The sequence below is a fragment of the Symphalangus syndactylus genome, chromosome 16, assembly GCF_028878055.3.
Source record: "Symphalangus syndactylus isolate Jambi chromosome 16, NHGRI_mSymSyn1-v2.1_pri, whole genome shotgun sequence".
Lineage (NCBI taxonomy): Eukaryota > Metazoa > Chordata > Mammalia > Primates > Hylobatidae > Symphalangus > Symphalangus syndactylus.
In genome coordinates this window covers 35956923-35979900 of record NC_072438.2, presented here as the reverse complement: position 1 = coordinate 35979900, position 22978 = coordinate 35956923, and positions in this window count along the sequence as shown.

Sequence of the window (22978 nt, the reverse complement as noted above, 5' to 3'; positions counted from 1 at the left end):
TCCTTCTGGATTCCCTGAGATTTCTCCTTTTATTGAGCACGTTACCCACATTCTCTGAAAATAGACATATTATTCTGATTCCTATGAACTTACGTATATGTTATGACAGCTAAAATTGTGCTTTTAGATTTCATAAAATAATTTCACATATGTACTTACAGGGAATTTCTCAAATTTTTCTGTACTGAAACTCTCAAGAACATTCAATAGAGAGCTCAAAATCTTTTATATAATTATGTACATAAGAAAATTAGCCCAGATCCTAGAGTCATATGTGAGTTTTTCCTTCTTGAATAATGAGATTTGTACTTTTTACTAGCCATAGAACTATGCAACCATCTTCTGTTGCGCCTTTGTCTGTTTGTGAAGAAGCTAATGAAGTTTTCCCTCCTCTTCTCTTAATCCTAGTATTCTCCTCCCTCCTGCTATAAATTGACACTTTCCTCTTAATTTTTTTGTAATAATTTTTGCTTTTGCAGTATTTGAGATTACTATTGCAAAGGATCTAAAATTACTTGGTGAAGGAAACAGCATTAAAATGTGTATAAAATTCTAAACTTATTCCTATTCTAAATATCTTCCCTCTATTTGCCTATGGAGTTTCCAAAGCCTTTTCAATTTCTGTGTACCCCTATAAGTCAAGTATAATAGCAGAAACAACAATCAGTGAACAAAGAACAATGAAAGGAACTCTCTTTACCTTTTCTGTCTTGATAGTGATACGGAAGTGCTGGGAAGGGAAGAGCGTGGTCCTTTTAAATGATACAGAAGTGGGGAAGGGAAGCGCTAGGTAGAGGAGGGCATGGTCTTTGCCTGGGGCTCCACGCAAGTGGACCGACCTGAGGACAGGCATTTCCTGCCCAAATGCTGCATTCCCCCAAGACCACTCTGGCCTGCCACGCCCCCATCCTGGGCCTATAAAAACCCTATCGGGCAGATACGGAAGTGACTGGACGTCATGAGGAACACGTCAGCAGAAGAAGACAAAAGCAGCTGATCATGGAGAATCCGCCGGGGGAAAGAGCACACCTGCAGGCACTGCAGGCCATCGATCGGGGGAAAGAGCACACCTGCAGGCACTGCAGGCCATCGATCGGCGGAAAGACACGGATTTTGGCCAGAATGATCAGAGAAGAGTTTGGCCAGAATGATCAGAGAAGAGTTTGGCCAGAGGGGTCAGAGAAGACTCCAGGGGAAAACCGTCTCCCTCCTGACTCCACCATCTTCTGAAAGCTACTTGTACTTAAACCCTTGCACTCATTCTCCAAGCCCACATGTGATCCTATTCATCCAGTATACCAAGGCAAGAAACCTTGGGATACAGAAATCCCTTTGTCCTTGTGAAAAGGAAAGGGGGCTAATGGAGGTGGTTAATACAAGCCGCCTATACACGGCAACCAAAAAAAGCACCCTGTAACACACGCCCACTGAGGCTTCAGCTGTGGTATTCACCCCTAGACACTGCCGTGGGGTCTCCCCATGACCTGCCCATTTGTATGCTCCCCTAGAGGTTTGAACAGCGGGGTACTGATGAAGTGAGCCACACCCCCATCGTACGCCCTGCGACAGAGACAAGGGAACCTTTCCCGTTTCAACAGTAAACATTGTTGGAATTATACACATGGGGTAAATTAGTTTATGAAGTGGGGTGATATTCATTCTGTCTACCTACCTACCTATATAATGTGTCTTTATCCTTCCAGTTTTATATATAGGGCTGGAAAATAAGAAAACAAAATACATTATCACTATTCTGCACGTACCTTTTTTTACTATCTCTTGCACACATACTCCAGGTTTTAGTCACAAAGGATCTAATGAACCGATCGAAGCCAAAGTAATAATATTGTGGGCCTTCCCCCACTTATGCACACATTTTGTTTTCCAATAAAAGGCTGAGGAAAAGGGACACTGATTAATAAAAATTCTCAGATATACATAGTAAGTTTCAGGCATTGTGGCACCAATGTCTGACTTAGGCTTCAGACTGTGAGAGCTTACCTAATAATGCCTTTTAAATCAAAATACACTGCTGGTATTTCTCCAGCATATTCACTGAGTCCGCAGACTTAGAAGAAAACTCTTCATACAAGTGCCAGAGAGAGACCAAGAGAAGCCCTTCTCTCTCCCTTGCCAGAAAGGATAATAAAACCTCAAGGATCATTATTTGTTTATTAAATATTATGTGATAGAATGGCAACTAAATAGTGTCATTTAATTATAAATAACATTAACTGCTTAATAATAGAGGATACACAGAGAACAACGTTAGCAGTAAGGAATCACAGTGATTTTAGAAAGAAATCACAAAACATTTCTTAAATTAAGTAAAATATATTCCTTCTTCTCTTTTACAATGCAGCACTACAAAGCTTTAAACACCTTGGTTTGGTTTACAACGTTATGAATATTAAAGAATTGCATGAAAACTTTCTTTTAAAGAAGTAATTTATTATTTAATGTTTATTTTCTTTTTATTATTGTTGCCAAGCAAGCAACTTTCTAGTGGTCAAATTAGAATGTTTTCATACTTTAGTGCTACAACATTAGTTCATTTATTATTTATGCAACTCATAAATACTCTAACCATCAAAAATAGCCTCAAACAACCTTATCTGGGCGGACTCAGACTTTCCATCTTCCCCAGGGTTTTCCAGGTTCTGGACTATAATTAGTTGTCATCTATTCTGACGGAGAAGATTCTACGAACCATCCCCCATGTCTCAATAATGTTCTTGACAGATTTTATATCCTGAGGTGACCTAAACAGTTTACTAAGTGAGACCCACTAGAAGAAAAAGAAAAGATAAAATGGGAAAAACTCATTATTTTTAGCCAGAAGTTAATTAGATGTTTTTGTAGGACTATTTTTCTGAAAGCATTCATATTTTGCCAAGTGTGGGACTCAGGTTATGCCTCCTTTTAGAACCATTTTAGCCACTTGTTTTCACACTCTAATTGTAAGCCTGTGTCTTAAAAAAAAGAAAAAATCTTGTTAATTAAATGCCTCCTATTTAAAATTTTATGCTGTTAAATAATTCTTTTAGATTTAACACTCATATGTTCTAGAAAATAGCTCAACTGTCATTTATTTCCTACAATTCGTTGAGACCATAAATGGCCATATAAAAATTTCAGTAGCTTCTACTTCTGATAAATACTACTACGTTTCGGCTACAGTTAACATGAAGAAGCTGCTCTTTCTATGACTACCTCAAGGAATATACAAGCTCATCCTCCATAGTGCAAGCACTGGCAAATGGTTCCAGAAGACTAAAAATAATCACAGCATAATCAAGCCAGGGCTTCACTATCAAAGTGCAGACAAGGGTGGAAATCACCTTTTTTGAAAAGGGAGATCTTGGCTATATCATGTATAGCTGTGTCTGAAACTTCTTGATTGTGCAAGGTATGCAAATGAAAGACTTTTACAAACTAACTGTGAGCATTTTGTAGGCATTGTGTGCCTGTACTTGAAATAAAGGAGTGAATAACACAAGGATCAGCTTTCAAGAAAATGTTTTGTGTTTAGAGTTCATAGGTAGATGAGTAAAGGGACATTTATGGTACAGTGTCACGTGTACTGTGATGAGGATTCCAATACACAGAAGACGGGGCCGTTTATCCAATTTGGAGGTGACATGGTAGTGAGTATTTAATAAAGTCTTTCTAGAAGAAAGGACATGTAAACTATGTTCTAAAATATATTAAATAAATAATAGCTCCTTAAGGTGGAGTCTGGGGTGCGAGTAGAGATAGGTCTTAGATTGATCACTCTTTTTTTTTTCTTTTTTTTTTTTTTTTGAGAAGGCGTCTCGCCCTGTCGCCCAGGCTGGAGTGCAGTGGCGCGATCTCGGCTCACTGCAAGCTCCGCCTCGCAGGTCCATGCCATTCTCCTGCCTCAGCCTCCCGAGCTGGGACTACAGGCGCCCACCATCACGCCCAGCTAATTTTTTTTGTATTTTAGTAAAGACGGGGTTTCACCATGTTAGCCAGGATGGTCTCTATCTCCTGACCTCGTGATCCGCCCACCTTGGGCTCCCAGAGTGCAGGGATTACAGGCGTGAGCCACAGATTGATCACTCTTGTCATAAAATGTTCTCTCTTGGAAATTATCTTTGCTCCTAGAAATTGTCTTATCTATAACTCTGCCTCAAATTATGTTCCTCACCTTTCCTACTCTTCAGTTTAATTTTATTTTATGAGGCAATGAAGTGGAACGAAGTGGCATTGCAGGAAGTGGAGAAAAGCATGTTCTTGAAGCTCACAAGAGAAACAGTTGGTCTTTTGAGACAGTAAAACACTGGGGAAGAGCGTGAACAGGGCTGTTTCTATTAGTTGCTCAGTTCTAACACATCTTCTATGTGTGGCTTTGAGCAAATGACTTAATCTTTCTGTGCCTAAGTCCCCTTATATAAAATATTACCAATTTCACAAGGTTTCCATGAGTGTTGAGTAAAAAATTTAAAGCATACAAAATATTCAATGTTACCTGTGATGATAATGATGATTCTGATCATCATCATCATCATCATCATCATCATCATATTATTAGCTTAAAAATTGGGGGTGCACATTAAATGTTGGTGTCTCCATAGAAACATTGTATACCAGGTCTAGCATATTCAATTAAGTGCAGCTAAATTCTCTCTTTAAATTGACAAGGTAGAATGTACTTATTTTCAAAAGCATTGCCTTGAGATAAATATAGCAAACCAGACAGTTCCTGTTTTATTTAGCTAGATGTAAATAAAATATATGTAGGATTTCCATTTCTAAAGCCATAACGCAGTTCCCATATGAGACCTATGCACCCTTTGTAAACAAGTATTAAAATACCCACAATATATAAAGTAAATGTTTTCAAGCAGTAGACAACAGAGCATGTAAGACTATTTTATTTGAAAGAAGAGAAACACTTGGAGAAACTCTGCATTCACCCTGGCTTCTTGCATGGGGTTTTTTTTTTTTTTAGACCACAGCACAAAGAGGAGGAACCCAGCAAGAAAGCTTGAGTGTCAATGAATGAAACAGGAAGACATAAAAATTCAGATCTTCTGAGTAGGGATAAGTTTATGAGGCAGGATAGTAGAAAGGAGAGAGAAGTATAGAGAAGATCCCCTTAGGGCAGCATGTTATATTCTCTGTTTTTAAGCTGAGGACAAGGCTATGCATGCTCAAGGTGAGACTTTAAGGCCTGCGCAGCTTCCGGGAGGCTAATGAATGAATGGAGACTTCAGAAGTTGCTCAATTCTGGGAAATATTTCACTATAGCTGAGCTAATGGGGAGATGCTTCCTAAGTAGCAAGTAATCCTGCTAAGGTACAGTTGACAGTCCAGAAAGGTCACCCTTCAAAAGTAAGAGTTACAGACTATAACTAGGCAAAAAATTAAAACAGATACATGCAGAAGAAGCCTAAAATAAAGGCACGTGGTGATTAATTATTCATTTAACTGTATGCCAGAACAAAATACAATACTTTAAAGAAAGAAACACAATCCAAACATCTTACAATACAGCAATCGTAAATACTAGACGTGAGATAACCAGAAACAGATTTTTCACACTTGAGAAATAGAAGCATGTATTCTTCAGCCAAAAGAATAAGAGTAGAAACAGACCCTAAAGTGATATAGATGTTGGAATGTGCATATAAAATATTTGAAAAAGATATAATATATATATTCAAGCATTTGAAGGAAAAGGTAGTCAAAAAGAGAAAAAATGGGGGATCTCAGAAAAAGTAAACTGTAAAAAAGAGTCCTAATGAATTCCCATAAAATAAAATATTAAATATCTGAAGTAAAAAAACTCACAGGATCAACTGAAAGGAAAAATAAAAATATCCATTAACTTGAATTTAGGTTAATAGAAATTGTTCAAACTGAAGCAAAAGAGAAGGAAGGCTAGAATAAAAAAATGAGCAGAGACTCAAATACTTGAGGGATCAAGTCAACTGACATACATACAATTGGATTTTTACAAAGGAAAGAAGAGATAGAAAGAAAATTTTGAAGAAATATTTGTCTGCAAAGTTCCTAAATTTGCTGAAAAAGATGAACTCATGGTGTATCTTAAAAGCTTAGCAAGCCCAAAGAAGGTAACTATGTTAAAACAAAACAACAAATACACCAGGCACAGAGATTCGTGCATGTAATCCCAGCACTTTGGGAGGCCAAGGAGGGAGAATTACTTCAATCCAGGGATTCAAGATCAGCCTGGGCAACATAACAAGACCACATTTCTACAAAAAATAAAAAAATAGGCAGATGTGGTAGTGCACATCTGTAGTCCTAGCTACTTGGAAGGGTAACGCAGGAGAATTTCTTAAGCCCAGAAGGTTGAGGCTGTAATGAGCCATGATTGCACCGCTGCATTCTAGCCCGGGCAGCAGAAAGAGGTCCTATCTCAAAAAAAAAAAAAAAACACGCACAACGAAAAACACAGAAAAAAAAAAACCTCACGTATGCATGTCATAGTAAAACTTCTGAAAACCTAACAAATACAAGATATCAATATCAAAAATTCCAGCAATGTTATTAGATGAAGGCATGATAAAACACAGTAAGTTTAATATGTTTTTAAAAAGTTGTCAACTGGAATCCTATAGCTACAGAAATTATCCTTTATAAATAGGACTAAATTTGAAATATAGAATTTTTAGACAAAGAAAGTTTAAAGAAATAGTTCCCAACAGAAAAAAGCTGTAAGAAATGATTAAGGGTGTTCTTCACATTGGAGGGAAATGTTACCAGATAGAAACTCAGGTACACATGAAGAAATGAAGAGAACCAGAAACTAGAATGGGAAAATGTAAGTATAAATATACAATATTATTTTTGCTTCATTTTCTTAATATATTTAAATAAAAATGGACTATTTAAAATGCCAAAATTTTAACATATCTATATATACCATGTATGACAAGAAAGGCACAAAGGTTTGGAGAATTTAATTAAATGATATTGTTTAATATTCTGTTGTTTTTATAATTTACATTTTATGTGAGGTAGTACAGTACTAAACCTAAGTAGTTTGTTAGAAATAAGCAATATATTATAATCCCTAAAGCAAATTGGGAAAAATTATACCATCTGACATTAATAGATACTATAGTAATCAAGCTAATGTAATTTTTACATAGGATTTTAAAAACTCATATTAATGGAACAGAATAGAATCCAGAAGTAGACTGGTATGTACCTGGTAAATTTATTTTTAATAAAGTTATCAGTGTAGTATAATTGGAAAAAGATTATTGGAATAACCATATTAAACAAACAAACAAACAAAACATTTTTGGTCCATCCCACAACATATTAAAACAGTACTTTGCAATAGATCACAGGTTGAAATGTAAAAGCAAACATCATAAAGGATCAAGATAAAGATGACTGCTTTCACAGCCTTGGGGCACACAAAGCAATTTTAGACAGGACACAAAAAGAACTGTTCATATAAAACCAATCCCAAGATCCATAAAAATGCTAGGACCTTGTGTCCAGAGCTTCCTATCAGTGAACCGGTACCCATATCAGCACTGATCCATTCCCAACTTATCTGCCTATTGTTCCATAGGGGAAAATGGAGCAGGTTATCTTCTCTTGCTTGTACTGTCAGAGTAAGTGATTAAAGCCTTGATTGTTACTTTCAATATATTTTGCTGAATTTATTGGCTATCCTCAACATCTGACAGCTCAACTCTCTCTCCAGCTCAGCTGATCTCCTGACACACAAAAAGGACAAAAACCAAATAGCAATCATAAGTAGCCATCTAGATCATGGAGGCTCTTTATAAGTTAATTGTTAAGATTGTTATCAATATGAAAACTTGAAATTAAAAGATTATCATAGACAAATCATTTATTTCCCAAACCCAACTTGGTAAACATTGATTAGGTAGTTAAGTGTTCAATTTTGGGGGTAATGAGAGAGGATCAATAATACTTTAATGTGTGATAAAGGCCTTGATTTGATAGCAAAACTTTTTTTGATGTATAAAATAAACAAAAAAGTGTAAAAGTAAGTGGTTAGCCTGAAGAAACACTACAAAATGAGCACACGTATGTAACTAATGATAAGGTCCGAATATAGAACAATGTCATCACCCAAGAACTCCTATGCCTTTTCCCATCTTCTAAGTACCATTCTCTTCTTTCTGAAGTTAAGAAATGTCAAGACATGTGACATTATAGATACGATTTTCCTGTTTTTTTCACTTTATGTAAATAACACCATAAGATATGTATTCTTTTTCTTTCTTTGACTCTTTTTTTTTTTTGAGACAGAGTCTCGCTCTGTCGCCCAGGCTGGAGTGCAGTGGCGCGATCTCGGCTCACTGCAAGCTCCGCCTCCCGGGTTCACGCCATTCTCCTGCCTCAGCCTCCGGAGTAGCTTGGACTACAGGCGCCCGCCACCGCGCCTGGCTGATTTTTTGTATTTTTAATAGAGATGGGGTTTCACCGTGGTTTCGATCTCCTGACCTCATGATCCACCCGCCTTGGCCTCCCAAAGTGCTGGGATTACAGGCGTGAGCCACCGCGCCCGGCCTCTTTGACTCTTAACATTGTTTACACTCCTCTGCATTAGACTCTTCCAGATCATTTATGCTACTGTTCCCTCTTCATATGTTATTCCAGATATTTTTTCATATCTGTTATGATTTTTGAAAGATAAAATAATTAAAAATAAAACTTAATGGATCTGATTAACAGCAGATCAAACGTAGCTAAAGAAACAATTTGTGACTAGAAAGGACAAAAATTTGGTTCTGAAATTTCCATTTCATTTTTGTTCATACCCTTGTTTTCTTCAGTATATTTTGCAATTCTTTGACATATTAATCAGTTTAAAGTCTATGTCTATAACTCTATTATCTGAATTTCTTGCGAGCCTATATCTATTATTTTGGTTTTGCCACTTGATTGTTAAGGCTTGTCTTGTTATATACTTGGTTATTATGATTTAAATGGCATACATTGCAAATAAAAATATAGCTATAATTTAAGGGTTGTATGAATCCATATTCCCCAAGAGATAATTTCTTTCAGCTTCTGATAGGCTGATAGGCTAGGGAAACCAGCAATTCCATTTAATTTTGATCTAACCAGGAAATAACATTATGCAAGGATGAACTTCAGTCCTTCTAAGGACAAGTCAAATTCCACTTCCCAGGTACTCTTGGCATATATCCCTTAGGAATCCTGACTGAATGACTGGGATGTTTCTAGACGCTTCCTTCTTGAAGCACTGAACTTCAGTTTGTACCATTCTTCTCTTTGGCTTCATGAGTCGACCAAAAGCTCTTAGCAGTTTCTCAGCCTATCAGACACTGTATTAGTCTGTTCTTGCATTACTATAAAGAAATACCTGAGACCAGGTAGTTCATGAAGAAAAGAGTTTTAACTGGCTCACGGTTCTACAGGCTGTACAGGAAGCATGGTGCAGCCACCTGCTTGGCTTCTGGGGAGGCCTCAGGAAGCTTTTACTCATGGCAGAACGTGAAGTAGGAGCAAGCGTCTCACATGGCACAGCTTGAGCAAAAGGTTCCGAAGGTTCCAGGGGAGGGTACCACACACTTTTAAACAACCAGATCTCGTGAAAACTCACTCACTGTCACAAGGACAGCACCAAGTCATGAGGGATCCTCACCCATGAACCACATATCTCCTACCAGACCCCACCTCCAACACTGAGGATTACAATTCAACCTAAGATTTGAGTGGGGACACAGATCCAAACTATAGGAGATACCATTTTAAAAGTCAGCAACTACCTCAAGGGAAAAACATAAACATAATGATAAGAAAGCCAAATTAACTTTCCAAAGTGTAACAATATAATATCTGAGATTAAAAATTTACTGTAGAGACTAAACTACAGACACAACAGAATAAAAGACCCAACAAAAAATATCCTTCAAAAATGTGTTTCTGTGTCTTTGATCATATTTCTATCTTTTTTCAGTGTCCAGGAACATCTAGATGATAGAAGTTCCTTCAGATGGGTCCCTGGTGTGAGGGTGTCCTGTATAAGACTGCCTACTGAAGTTCAACCTGTGGTTCAAGACAGATATTATCCTTTGATGTTGAAGTCACTGAGATTGGGAGTTTGCTTTTTTGTTTGTTTTTGCTTTTTACTGCCGCCTGTTCTATACCATCAGAACTAATTAAAACATTTTAACTTTGGGAAATCTTTAAATATAATTTTCCTTATAGTTTGTCAAATTAAATGGGAAAATGGATGGTTTATATAAATATCTGTGGAAGATATATGATGGCTTTCATCACACATTCATATTTTAAAAATATTAGCAAAGCAAGACTAGAAAAAAGTTATTTAATATTTTGAAAGGTCTTTTTTTTTTTTTGAAAGGTCTTAATAATACTTCTAATAAACATTTTAAATAAAATTTGTATTTTAGGACAGTTTTAGATTTTAAGAAAAATTACAAAGATAGTACGGAGAATATGCCCCAGTTTCCCATATTACTAATATATTACATCAGTGTGGTACATTTGTACAAATAATGAACCAATATTGACATGTTGTTATGAACCAAAGTCCATTCTTTTTTTGTTTGTTTGTCTGTTTTTTTTTTTTTTTTTTTGAGACGAAGTCTGGCTCTGTTGCCCAGGTTGGAGTGCAGTGGCGTGATCTTGGCTTACTGCAAGCGCTGCCTCCTGAGTTCACGCCATTTCCTGCCTCAGCCTCCCGAGTAGCTGGGACTACAGGCGCCCGCCACCACGCCTGGCTAATATTTTTTTTTGTATTTTTAGTAGAGACAGGGTTTCACCGTGTTAGCCAGGATGGTCTCGATCTCCTGACCTCGTGATCCACCCACCTCAGCTTCCCAAAGTACTGGGATTAAAGGCTTGAGCCACCGTGCCCGGCCCCCTAAAGTACATTCTTAACTCAGATTTCCTTGTTACCTCTTGCCCTTTTCTATTCCAGGATCTCATTCAGAATACTACTTTCATTCAGGCTGGAGTGCAGTGGCATGATCTTAGCTCTCTGCAACTTCCGCCTCCTGGGCTCAAGCGATTCTCCTGCCTCAGGCTCCGGAGTAGCTGGGACTACAGGCATGCGCCACAATGCCAGGTAATTTTTGTATTTTTAGTAGAGATGGGGTTTTATCATGTTGGCCAGACTGGTCTCGAACTCCTGACCTCAAGTGATCCACCCGCCTTGGCCTCCCAAAGTGCTGGGATTATAGGCATGAGCCACCGTGCCAGGCCGATCTTTACAGTTTTAATGAGTATTGGTCAGACATTTTGTAGAGTATCTCTGTATTGGAATCTAGTTCATGTTTTTTTCATAACAGATAGGATTTTATATTCTTGGGAGAAAAAACATTGATATATACTGTCCCATTTTCATCACCTCAGAGCACAAGCCAAGGCTAATAACATCTTCATCTTAGAAGTGTTTCTTTCACTTGCCTTCTGTATATCACACTCTCTGATTTTTTTTTGTATGACTCTAGTAATACTTTATCAGTTTTGTTAAATCCAATTTTCACCAATTTCATAATTTTAGAGCATCTTATGGATCATTTTTTAAGCTTTTATCTACACTTCCTCAGTGATTTCTTCTGGTTTCACAATTTCAATTACCATCTGCATACTGATGACAAGTAAATTTATATCTCTGATTCAGATTTGTCCACTAAACTTGATAACACTATGTATAACTGCATACTTGATATCTTTACTTGGAACATCTCAAAGTTGAAATGTTCAAAATAGAACTGCTTATTATTCCAGTAGAACCTGTTTCACCCACACACACTCTTCCTTATCATTGTACTTGATCATTCTAGCCCATCCAGGGAAAAAAACACAATCAATCAGAAAAACTTGATTTATTCTTGAACTACTTTATTTGAATTCCACATCTGAAACATCAGCAAAAACGGTTTTAATTACTTAATTTTTTCCAAAATATAGATAAAACATGAAAATTTCCCCTATCACACATGCTCCCACTATTCTCCAAGGCACCATTAGCTCTCACCCAGGTAACAGTGATAGCCTCCTTTCTCACCCCGGTTACAGTGACAACCTCCTGCTGTTATTATTGCCTTCCATAGAGTCTCACTGAAACACAGCAGCCAAAGTGATTCTTTCAACGTGTCAATGAGACCCAGTCACTGCTCTGCTAAATACTCTCCAGTGGTTTCTCATCTGATTCAGAGGAAAGCCAGTGGTTTTCAATGGCCTAATATTGTCTGCACAATCCAAGTTCCAGTCAAAACTCTGAGCTCATCAACCACACTGTCATGACACGCTACTTCCAGTTACTCAAATATGCCAGTGTGCTCATTTCTCAGGGTATTACTACTGTTCCCTCTTTTTGAAACACTGTGCCCAAGTGTCATTGTCTCCTCAATTCCTATCCTGGTTTCTTAAACTTAAGGGGAAAAAAATAAGGAAACTTCCTTATGTCCTCCTCAGACCCGTGATCATATTTTAGTTTCCCCGGCCTGTCTCTTCTGCTAATATACCATATCCTGAACTTACTTATGTTTACCCTCTTTATCTTCCTATTAATAGATAATGAGTTTATGAGATCATGAGTCTCTCAGTTCTTACAGCTACTGTAATACACTATACAGTTTTTGATACACTGTAGGGACTTTATAAGGGTTTTGTGAATTAACTAGTTAATGAAAAACAAAAAAATTAAATAGCCTGGACCCTGCAAGCTTTGACAGCAGCAAGAAAACAGCATCCTCTACAGATTTTAAGTATTTTAGAGTTAATTATTTAAATCAGCTAAATAATACAATAATAGAATCTATTTTGTTTCTAATTAGAGTCATGACTAAAAGCACTGCTATTCCCTAAAGGGAAAATTTCCTCACTTGCAGAAATAACAAAAGACTAAAAAATATAATTATGTAAGAATCCTAAAGTAATAAAACACATGGATAGAAGAACCAATTTGTAGGCAATATTTTTTTTTAAAAAAATATACACTAGTAAACCAATATGACCGTCAAAAGGTTAACAAAGAAAATAAGTAAGCACTGAACTTCATTTGATGAGTAACATGGCTGGCCTCTAAAAAGTCATCTTTTTTATGAGAACAGCAACTGAAAATACCTCAGCAAAGAAATCTCAGGGGATTCTTCCACCAAAGATAGTGGAAACAACCTATTTGGGCCGGGGTTTGGACATGACTAGTTCAAAGTCAGTGAACTGTGGGTGGCATGCAGAAAATAGAGACATTTTTTGAGAGAAGGTTATAAAAGTTATTCCAAAGAGAGATGTACCTGTCATTGATTTCTTATACTCTAGTACAACAGAAATGAAAGAGTACAGTTTCTCTGTGGAAGATGAAAAACAGGAGCTTTCAAGCTGGCCCTTTTACCATTTCTAAAATCCTTCATGAGTAACTGTAATTATTATTGTATTTCTCTTGTTAAAGGGTATTCCGTGAAAGAAACTATTAAAAATTATCAGAATCAGTGCTACTGTTATCTATCATTTTTCCGTCTTGTGGACAGTAAGATCTTAATCTTAGAAGACAAGATCTGAAAGTCCTTTTTCTTGAACTTTAAAATAAACAAACTATTTATCTATTTTGCCCAATTCTAATGGTGACATTGTATCACACCGTTTGTTAGAGATAAATGAATCTCAATTATCCTATGAAACTTGAAGACATATATAAAATTAAACAGCAACGCCAATTCTGATTGCAATTTATTTAAATAATTTTATTATTTATAAATGCATTCACTTACCTACCCACATAGATATTTATTTTTTTAATTGCCATCAAGAACAAGATATATTGAGTATCCATTTCAACACACAGGACAATTTTATATACCCTTCATGGTTTATTGTAAAAAAAAAAGTACTGGTTAAAAAAAAAGTGGGGGAGTTAATTGTCTTCATTTCTTAGAGATATTAAAGGTAAAATGCATACCCCTTGACTCGGTGTGCTTTGATTTTAAGTCTTGATTATGGGTGGATAGTCTATATAATAAATTCTGTTGGCAATTTCATATCTGTTTTCCACATCATCGCACACAGATAACACAAAACAGAATGTACTACCAATAACCGCGAGCCAGTTCTTCAAATGTTGACTCTGATCATCTCTCAGAATAAAATTTTATAAATGTTGAAAGTGGAAATATATACAAATAAAATTAGGCTCCTTTTATTTGTTAAAGGCATACTTTAAATAAAGTTGAACATATTTTCATCAAATTGGGAAGATATATTTTGGATATGTAGTTTTTGTAGTGCAAACAAAATTCTTTGGGTACACACTCAAAGGGTAACACCACCCACCAAGAAAAACAGAAACCTCTTACCATTAAGAAACCTCTGTGAATGCAAATCAGGAGAGATGAACCATTTGTTATATGTACCATGGAGAGGGGTTTCAAATAACACTTTATAATTTAAGAGTTATAAAAGTGCCTGTTCTAAAAAACAAGTGCTGTTTTATGATTGAGCTACTTCTCACATGGGCAAGTCTGTATAGCAAGCCCTCATGTACTAGATTCAGGGAGTTAGATAATTATGCTTCATGATTCACAAGAAAAATAGTCTATCTAAAATGAGGTTTTAAAAAGATGAAAATTTAGTTTGTGTGCATGATTTAAATGTAAAACAATTTTTTTAACTTCTAGAAAATAGATAATCCCTAAAGATCCTATAGTCCCAGTATATTTTCAGGGTCCAATATTTTAGGTGACTTCTAATTTTACCTATATTAATACATTTATCTCTATAGGACTATAGTGTTTTGAGATACACACACACATTATGTATCCATTTTAAATAGTCATTGAAAAAGGCTATGTTAACATGTAATTTCTTTACATCATCTGGTTAATTAAGGTGTAATTCCATCGTTGCATGTACTCTTTCTAAATCGTATGGTGCTGATAAATTACTTGCTGACTAACAAGTAATTCACAGCAATACAAATATCATATCTTTATATTGTTTACATAAAATGTCTCTGTCATTTCTTCCCTCAACATTTCAACAGGCTATATATATATTTTTTTTTTTTGAGATGGAGTCTCACACTATCACCTGGGCTAGAATGCAATGGCATAATCTCGGCTAACTGCAACCTCCACCTCCCAGGTTCAAGTGATTCTCCTGCCTCAGCCTCCCAAGTAGCTGGGATTATAGGCACACACCACCACACCCGGCTAATTTTTTGTATTTTTAGTAGAGACGGGGTTTCACTGTGTTGACCAGACTTGTCTCGAACTCCTGACCTCGTGATCCACCCGCCTCGGCTTCCCAAAGTGCTGAGATTACAGGCATGAGCCACTGCACCCAGCCTCAGCAGGCTATGTTTTAAATGGAGTAATCCAACGATAAGAGAGGAGAAAATTAAGTTCAGTTTAGATTCCAGATGTAAGAATCAATGTTTAGATCCACTTCTCCAAAGTGCTACTTAAGTCAAATAAGAAGCAAATACATGTTTCAGGTCAAAAATAAAAGTAAAAATATATGTTGTATGAATTGAAGGATATTCTGATGAAATTCAAGCATTTCATTCCTGGCATATTAGTTTACTAGGACTGATGAAACAAAATCTCACCAACTGGGTGGGTTAAACAACAGAAATTTATTTCCTCACATTTCCTTAGGCTAGAAGACAGAGATGACAATGTTGGTAGGGTTGGTTTCTTCTGAAGCCTTTCTTTGTGGTTTGTAGATGGCAATCTTCTCTCTGGGTCTTCAGAGGACCTTCCTTCTGTATCTGTTATCTGTCTATATTGAAATAGTCTCTCCTTATAAGGACATCAGTCATACAGGATTAGGACTCAACCCTAAGGACCTCATTTTAACTTGATTATCTCTTTATAGACCCTATCTCTAAATACAGTCATATCTGGGGTACTGAGGGTTGGGACTCGTATTAGCCTGTTTTCATACTACTATAAAGAACTGCCCAAGACTGAGTAATTTATAAAGGAAAGAAGTTTAATTGACTCAGAGTTCAGTATGGCTGGAGAGGCCTCAGGAAACACACAATCATGGCAGAAGGCAAACGAGTTTTATGATATATTACTAGGTCCTGGTAAATACAAAACACATAGGACACCAAACGACCATGGAGCTAGATTTGATCATTAAAATCTGGTCCTGATTGACCCACGGTGGTATGCAGAATAGTGCCCCAACCACCCACCCAAAGATGTTCATGCCATAACTTTGGTACCCGTGAATGTTTTTCCTGATGTAGATAAAGGGATTTCACATAGATGGTTTCAATTATAGAACCTGAGATGGGGACACTATCCTAAAATATCTTAGTGGGCCCAATCTAATCATGAGTTCCCAAAAGTGCAGGGCCTTTCCAGGCTGTGGCCAGAATGACATATTATGTTGGAGCAATGGTCAGTGAGTTGTGACCTCAGTGCACTGAGGATGGAGAAGATGGTAAGGAGCAAAAAAACATGGGAGGCCTCTAAAAGCCAGAAAAGGCAAGAGAACAAATGATCCTTTACAGCCTTCAGATAGAATGCAGCCCTGATGACAGCTTGATTTTAGCTCTTTTCAGAATTCTGACCTGCCAAAATGTAAGATATCACATTTGTTTTGTTTTATGCTACTGAGTTTGTAGTACTTTGTTATGGCAACAGTGAAAATAAAAGAAAGATTTTCATATGGGGATGGAGTGCTGCTGTACCAAATACCTAAAATTGTAGAAGTAATTCTGAAATTGGCAGTAAGTAGAGGCTGGGTGAATTTTGAGAAGAAGGACAGAGAAAGCATAGATTGCCTTAAATATGCTGTTAGTAGAAACATGGATGTTAACAATTCTACCAGTGAGTACTCAGGCGGAAGTGAGGAACATGGTAAGGGCAACATAAATCTTCTTAGAGAATACAGTCAGCCCTGCATATCCAAGGGATCCATATCCATAATTCAACCAACACCAGATTTAAAATATTTTTAAAAAGTTAAAAATAACAATACAACAATAAAAATAATACAAATAAAATAATACAGTATAACAACTATTTACATAGCATTTACATTGTATCAAGTATTATAAGTAGTCTAGAGATGATTACTGTATACAGGAAGATATGCATAGGTTATATGCAAATACTACACCATTTTATGTAGAGTACTTGAGCACTAACAGATTTAAGTACCTGTGTGAGGTCCTGGAACCAATCCCCTGCTATGACTGAGGAACAACACTACCTAAATTTTTGTGAACAATATATGAGTAAAAGTACAAACATTAAAGTCATTGTTGGTGAGGGTTTAGAGAAAGAAAAAGAGGAACATGCAACTGGAAATTGGAACAAAAAGGATTGTTGTTTCATAATGGGAGAAAGCTTAGTGAAATTATGTCCTGAAGTCATTTGAAAACCACAACTTTTAAGTGGCAAAAATGAACAGTAAGCTGAGAAAATTTTTGAGGAAAGTGTTGAAGGTACAGCCTGGTTTCTTTATGCCACTTATAGTAAAATGCAAAAGTAAAGAGATAAATTAAAGGATGAACTGTTTAATCAAAAGAAACACTGCACTCCAGCCTGGGTGGCAGAGCGAGACTCTGTCTCAATAAAAAAAAAAAAAAGAAAGAAAGAAAGGAAAAGAAAAATAAAGAAACCAAGGCTGGAAGATTTGGGGAATTATCAGTCTATCCATATTGCAAAATATGCTACATTTCACTGTCATGAAAGGTGCTTTAGAAGAAAAAGCAAGCCAAGGATGTGCCTGTAAAACTCTGCTAATACCTCAGAAAGATTAAAAGTTTAAAGTATTCAGACACATAAAGGCTCTTCAATGTGATCCAGAATGTGATTATCCCATCCTCTCAATAAAATTACAGAGCATCTAGGGAGTTTAAGGGTGTTGTCCTTCAGCCATTTCAGCAACAGCCAATAATGCATATGGAATTATACCACATTGTATACATGTATTAAACTATCACAAATACCCCAACAACAAAAAAGTGTGTTATTTAGGCCACTTAGTTTCTGGGGATTTCTTATGACAACAATAGAAAGCTACTATGCTCACTGAGTCATAAGGTTGGATGTGACCAACAATAATCCAACTCATCAAGGCTCATATAGTTTCTTTCTCCTTATGGAAGAAGTACACCCACTGGGATTAAGCACAAGCAGGATCAGAGTGCACAAGAAAGCTGCATGAATAGATATCCTTCACTCCTCTGTCACCCACCACTATTCTTCTCAGCTTGCAACGGTAACTCTATAGAAAATCTGTACAGCTAGCTGAAGGAGGAGCTTTGGTTCACATGTGGGTTAGCTTTGTAGGTGGTGTAAGATAAAAAGTGAAATGCATCTGTACTATGCCTGCACTACAGAGGTTGCCTTTAAACACAGCCATAAGAGAAAATGCTCTCAATGCCTAGAGCTTCAGGCAGTGCACCTGATCTGTCACTATGGGTGAAAAGATGAGTTATTTGATGTTATTATATATAGCTTATGCACCATGTTTAATTTCCTGACTAGCTGGTCAAATGTGAAAGATAAAGGTTGTAAGATCAGAAATAATGAGTTCTAGTGACAGAGGCATGTAAATGGACACATGGCAGTAGACACAAAGTGTGGTGATTTTCATCGGATATTAGTACTCCCCATAGGACATCTTCCATGTTTAGGAAGAGGCCCTAAACAACAAAGTAGCTAAAAAGGTCTGGCCTGTTATCTTTAGCCAGTTTTTTACACTAGCCATGGCAAAATTGCCACATGAGTGCATAAACATAGTGGCTGCAGTGGCAGAGACAGAGGCTGCTCATCGGCACAGCATAATAGACTCCTACTTACCAAGCCTAATCTAGCTACTGTCACATTGAAATGTCCAACCTGCCAGCCACAGATGACAAAGTGAGTGCATAACAGAAGTATCATTGTTTAAGGAGACCAGCTGGGCACTTGGTTGCAAGTTGATTATATCCCATCGAGAAGGACTAGCTGTTACACACATACTTCAGCTATAATACGATAATATCTTAAAAATGTAATCCTGAAAAAGAATAGTTAAACAAAACTCTATAAAGACAAATTCAATATACTTAGAGAAAATAATAATACAAGTTTTATGGTAATGTACAAATCAAAATAAATCCATGTTTTCTCATAGGGGTAAGAGAATGGGAAACAAAACATGGAGAAAAGATACATTAAAAAAAGTTGATCAAGTATCAATGAGAGTGCGGCTTGAAGAGTGGAGGGTGATTAACTCAACCCTTTGCATATATGCTTCAAATTAGTGTTTAAAAATGGTATGTCTAACTAAAATTTAAAATTAATATTTGATCTTTTATGTATATATTTCTTGTTGGATTACATTACAGAATAAAAAGGCAAATACATTAATGATTTAAGACACAAAGAACTAGGAAATGTAGCCGGGTGCTGTGGCTCATGTCTGTAATCCCAGCACTCTGAGAGGTGGAGACGGGTGCAGAGGGGAGCCTATTTTTTGTAGAGATGGGTTGTTGCCATGTTGCCTAGGCTGGCTTGAGCTCCTGGGCAACAGGAGCTATCTTAAAAATATACTTCTGAGTAAAAGAATAGTTAAACAAAGTCTCTACAAAGAAAAATGAAGTCTCTACAAAACATCTTCTCTGCAAAAAATACAAGAAAATATTAGCCAGGCCTCATGGTGCATGCCTATATTCCTGGAAGGATTCCTTGAGCCTCGTAGGTCAGGGCTGCAGTGAGCTGTGATGACGCCACTCACTCCATCCTGGCTGACAGAGAGATGTTGTCTCAGAAAGAAGGAAGGAAGGAAGGAAGGAAGGAAGGAAGGAAGGAAGGAAGGAAGGAAGGAAGGAGGGAAGGAGGGAAGGAAGGAAAGAAGGAAGGGAAGGGAAGGGAAAATGATGTTTTTTAAATCACAAAGCCTAATTTTTATAGCTCTAGGTTTATTAATTTATTTCATGAGGTCACATTAAATATCATAACCATATCTGTTCATTAATTTTGAAATCTTACTTATTAAAAGGATAATTATTCATTTAAAGTGGTATTTCCTCAAAGGTTTGTAAAGATTAAATGAATTATTATGTAAAGATTTTTGAAAAGGATAAGCTATGAAAACCATACAGAAGTGTTAGTTATCATTATTAGTGCACTAAATAAAGCACAGAAAATTATAAAACAAATATAAAGTGGACATCTAAAGAAAACAAATGACATGTATTTATTTTATTGCAAAAAATATATTTATTCATGTTTTTAGCTTAGAAAAGCATACATAGTTTTTAGTAGTGTATATTTTTGTTATGAAAATAGCTTTCCTGCTTTGTGATAGATATTGCTTGGATTGGATATGTAGCATCTTTCTACTAAGTATTTTTAATATGTATGCTAAATCATCAGCATTAAACCAAGAGTGATTATCTTTCAAAATCAGGCATGTCATCCATACCCCAATTTACAATAACCTTCAACTCCTTGGCTCCCACCCTAAGGAGTCTCCATCCGTATGAGAAGATTTAGCCATATAATTTGTCATTCACATTAGAGCACTTTTGAGAATCCATAAATATACCTTGAAAAAGACATAGTCCATGACTATTCCAGTTAGAATAGGTCCTACAGTCACAAATATAGGCATAGAGTACACATTCTTTCCTTAGAATGACCCTAAATCTACATTAGTTAGCATCACTTTCTTGTAAACGCTATGCTCTGAGAAACTAGAGCTTGACTCCACTTTGAATCCTTGCCTTTCTCTCCAGTTTTAATGCCACCACATTAATATGGGTGATCACTGCCACAGCCCCTAACTGTTCCTGCTTCTTTTCCCCTTATTCCCACTGCATTATCCACACAACAGCAAAATCACGCAAGTCAAGAGATCCTGTCACTGCCCATTAAACATGCCTCAAAGTCTTCATTGGCCTTAAAACAAAATCCAAAACTCTTAATCATGCTTTACAAAGCTTCACATGACCTGGTCCTTGACTATGGCTCCGATGTGACTCTCATTCGGAAGGCATTATTTACCTTTCTTCCTTAAATCCCTTCAACTCACCAGCCTGTTGTCAAACTCAGAATCTATAGGACACCAAAGGGGAAACAGAAGGAAGCACATAACAAGCATGAGACTTTAATGTGTCTGTCTTGCTCAGGCAGATGAAGAAGGCAATAAATCAGTAAGGCTATAGAGGAACCGAAAAGTACATGCAATATGGTACCTTTAACTCTGAGTTCCAATACTAAGGAATATAGTTTATTTTCAAAAACACATGCAACATTTATAAAACCTAACCACACATTAAAACAAGGACAATCTTAACTCAAAATATAAACTACTAATTATACACACATGTTAATTTGGCCACAATGAAATTAAGTCAAAAATTAATAGTAATATCAAAAAACAAATTGCCTCTTCTACCAGGAAATAAAAAACAAACGACCACCACTACAAAATTTGATTTAAAAATATATGGGGTCAAAGGTGAAATATACACAGAAATTGAAGAATTGTTATAAATTCACAATGATATCTTGATGTATCAAACTCTATACAATATAACCAAAGCAATGTTCAGAGAAAAGTTCATAGCCTTAACACAGCTATCAATAAATCATAAATGAAATTGACACCTGCTTCCAGAAAGATAAAACTAAAAAAACGAAACAACCTAAAATAAAGAACATCAAAAAAATCAATAGAGATATAAGCCAAACTTAATGTGTTAGAAAAAAAGTAACAAAATAAATAAAGTATGCCTTGAAAAACAGCAAAATTACAGCATTAAATATTCGGATTTTTTAAAAAAGAGAAAACACAAATACCAAAACAATAAATGAAGACAATTTATTAAAAATCATTTTTGCAAATATATTTTGAAACCTGAATCACATTGGTAATTTTACAAGAAAATAAACTGAGTAGAAGTGGCATATCAAAAGTAAGTGAAGAGGCAGTTTTTAGCACAGTAACAAAGAAGAAATTGACCTTAGCTGAGTTAAGAAAATTTAAATTACTACTTTCCTTAGAAAATAGAAACGTTACTCAAGGGGAAAAAAAAAGGCCCTTTACACAAATTTCCCAGCTCTATATGAATTCACAGGGGGCTTTTAGAAACAGAGAGTCCTAAATTTATTTTAAACAATTCCCAAGAATAGAAAAAAAAATTATTCTCTATTCTGTTTTCAAAAAGAAAAACTTTAGGGAAACTTGTGAAGTAGTTTTTAAAAAGAAGATGAGAAAATGACTTCAAGACCTGAAAAGGATGATACAGTATATTACAATTACAGGCCAATTTCACTTACGAATAGAAATAAAAAACTTAAATACAGAATTATTAAATAGAATTCAACAGCACATTTTTACTTTGTATTGTAGGAAAAAACTCCTAGGGGAATTGCATATGAAAAGTGTCCCTGGTCCTATGATCACAAAGATTTGCAGCAAGGTCAAGACACAGAAGTAACAAATGCTTCCAGCCTCAGCAAATGGTGCCCCATCTTCTGCATGGGGATACCCATTATTCCAAGCCTCTTTTCAGGGGAAAGTGATAGATGATGGTGGCGCCCAGGGTGCAGGGAACAAAGGGGACTGGACAGACAGAAAATATGCATTGGGGTTATAAAATACAATTCTGCAGAGGTCCTTTTCCCCAGACACAACCTAGAAAATGGCAAGGAAAAAGATAAGGAAAACTAAAAAGATGAAATCCAAGATCATTAGAAAGCTTTACATACTGATACAGACACCCAGAAACCTCAAAATCACAGGATACAAAAGGAGAAAAGCAGTAATCGACCAGCTAAGACTCAACTAAGCAGGACAGCAGAGTAAAATCAGGCTCAAGTGCTAACTTCTGGTAGGTAGATCAGATAATCTGAATTATTGGTATTGTGTATGTGGTATAGGGTGGATTGTGTGATTGATTGATTGTTACTTGTACAATTCTCCTTTTGGTAATTACATTGAGGTTTTTTTTTTTTTAAGTTTTTTTTCTCAATACCACCTCTTA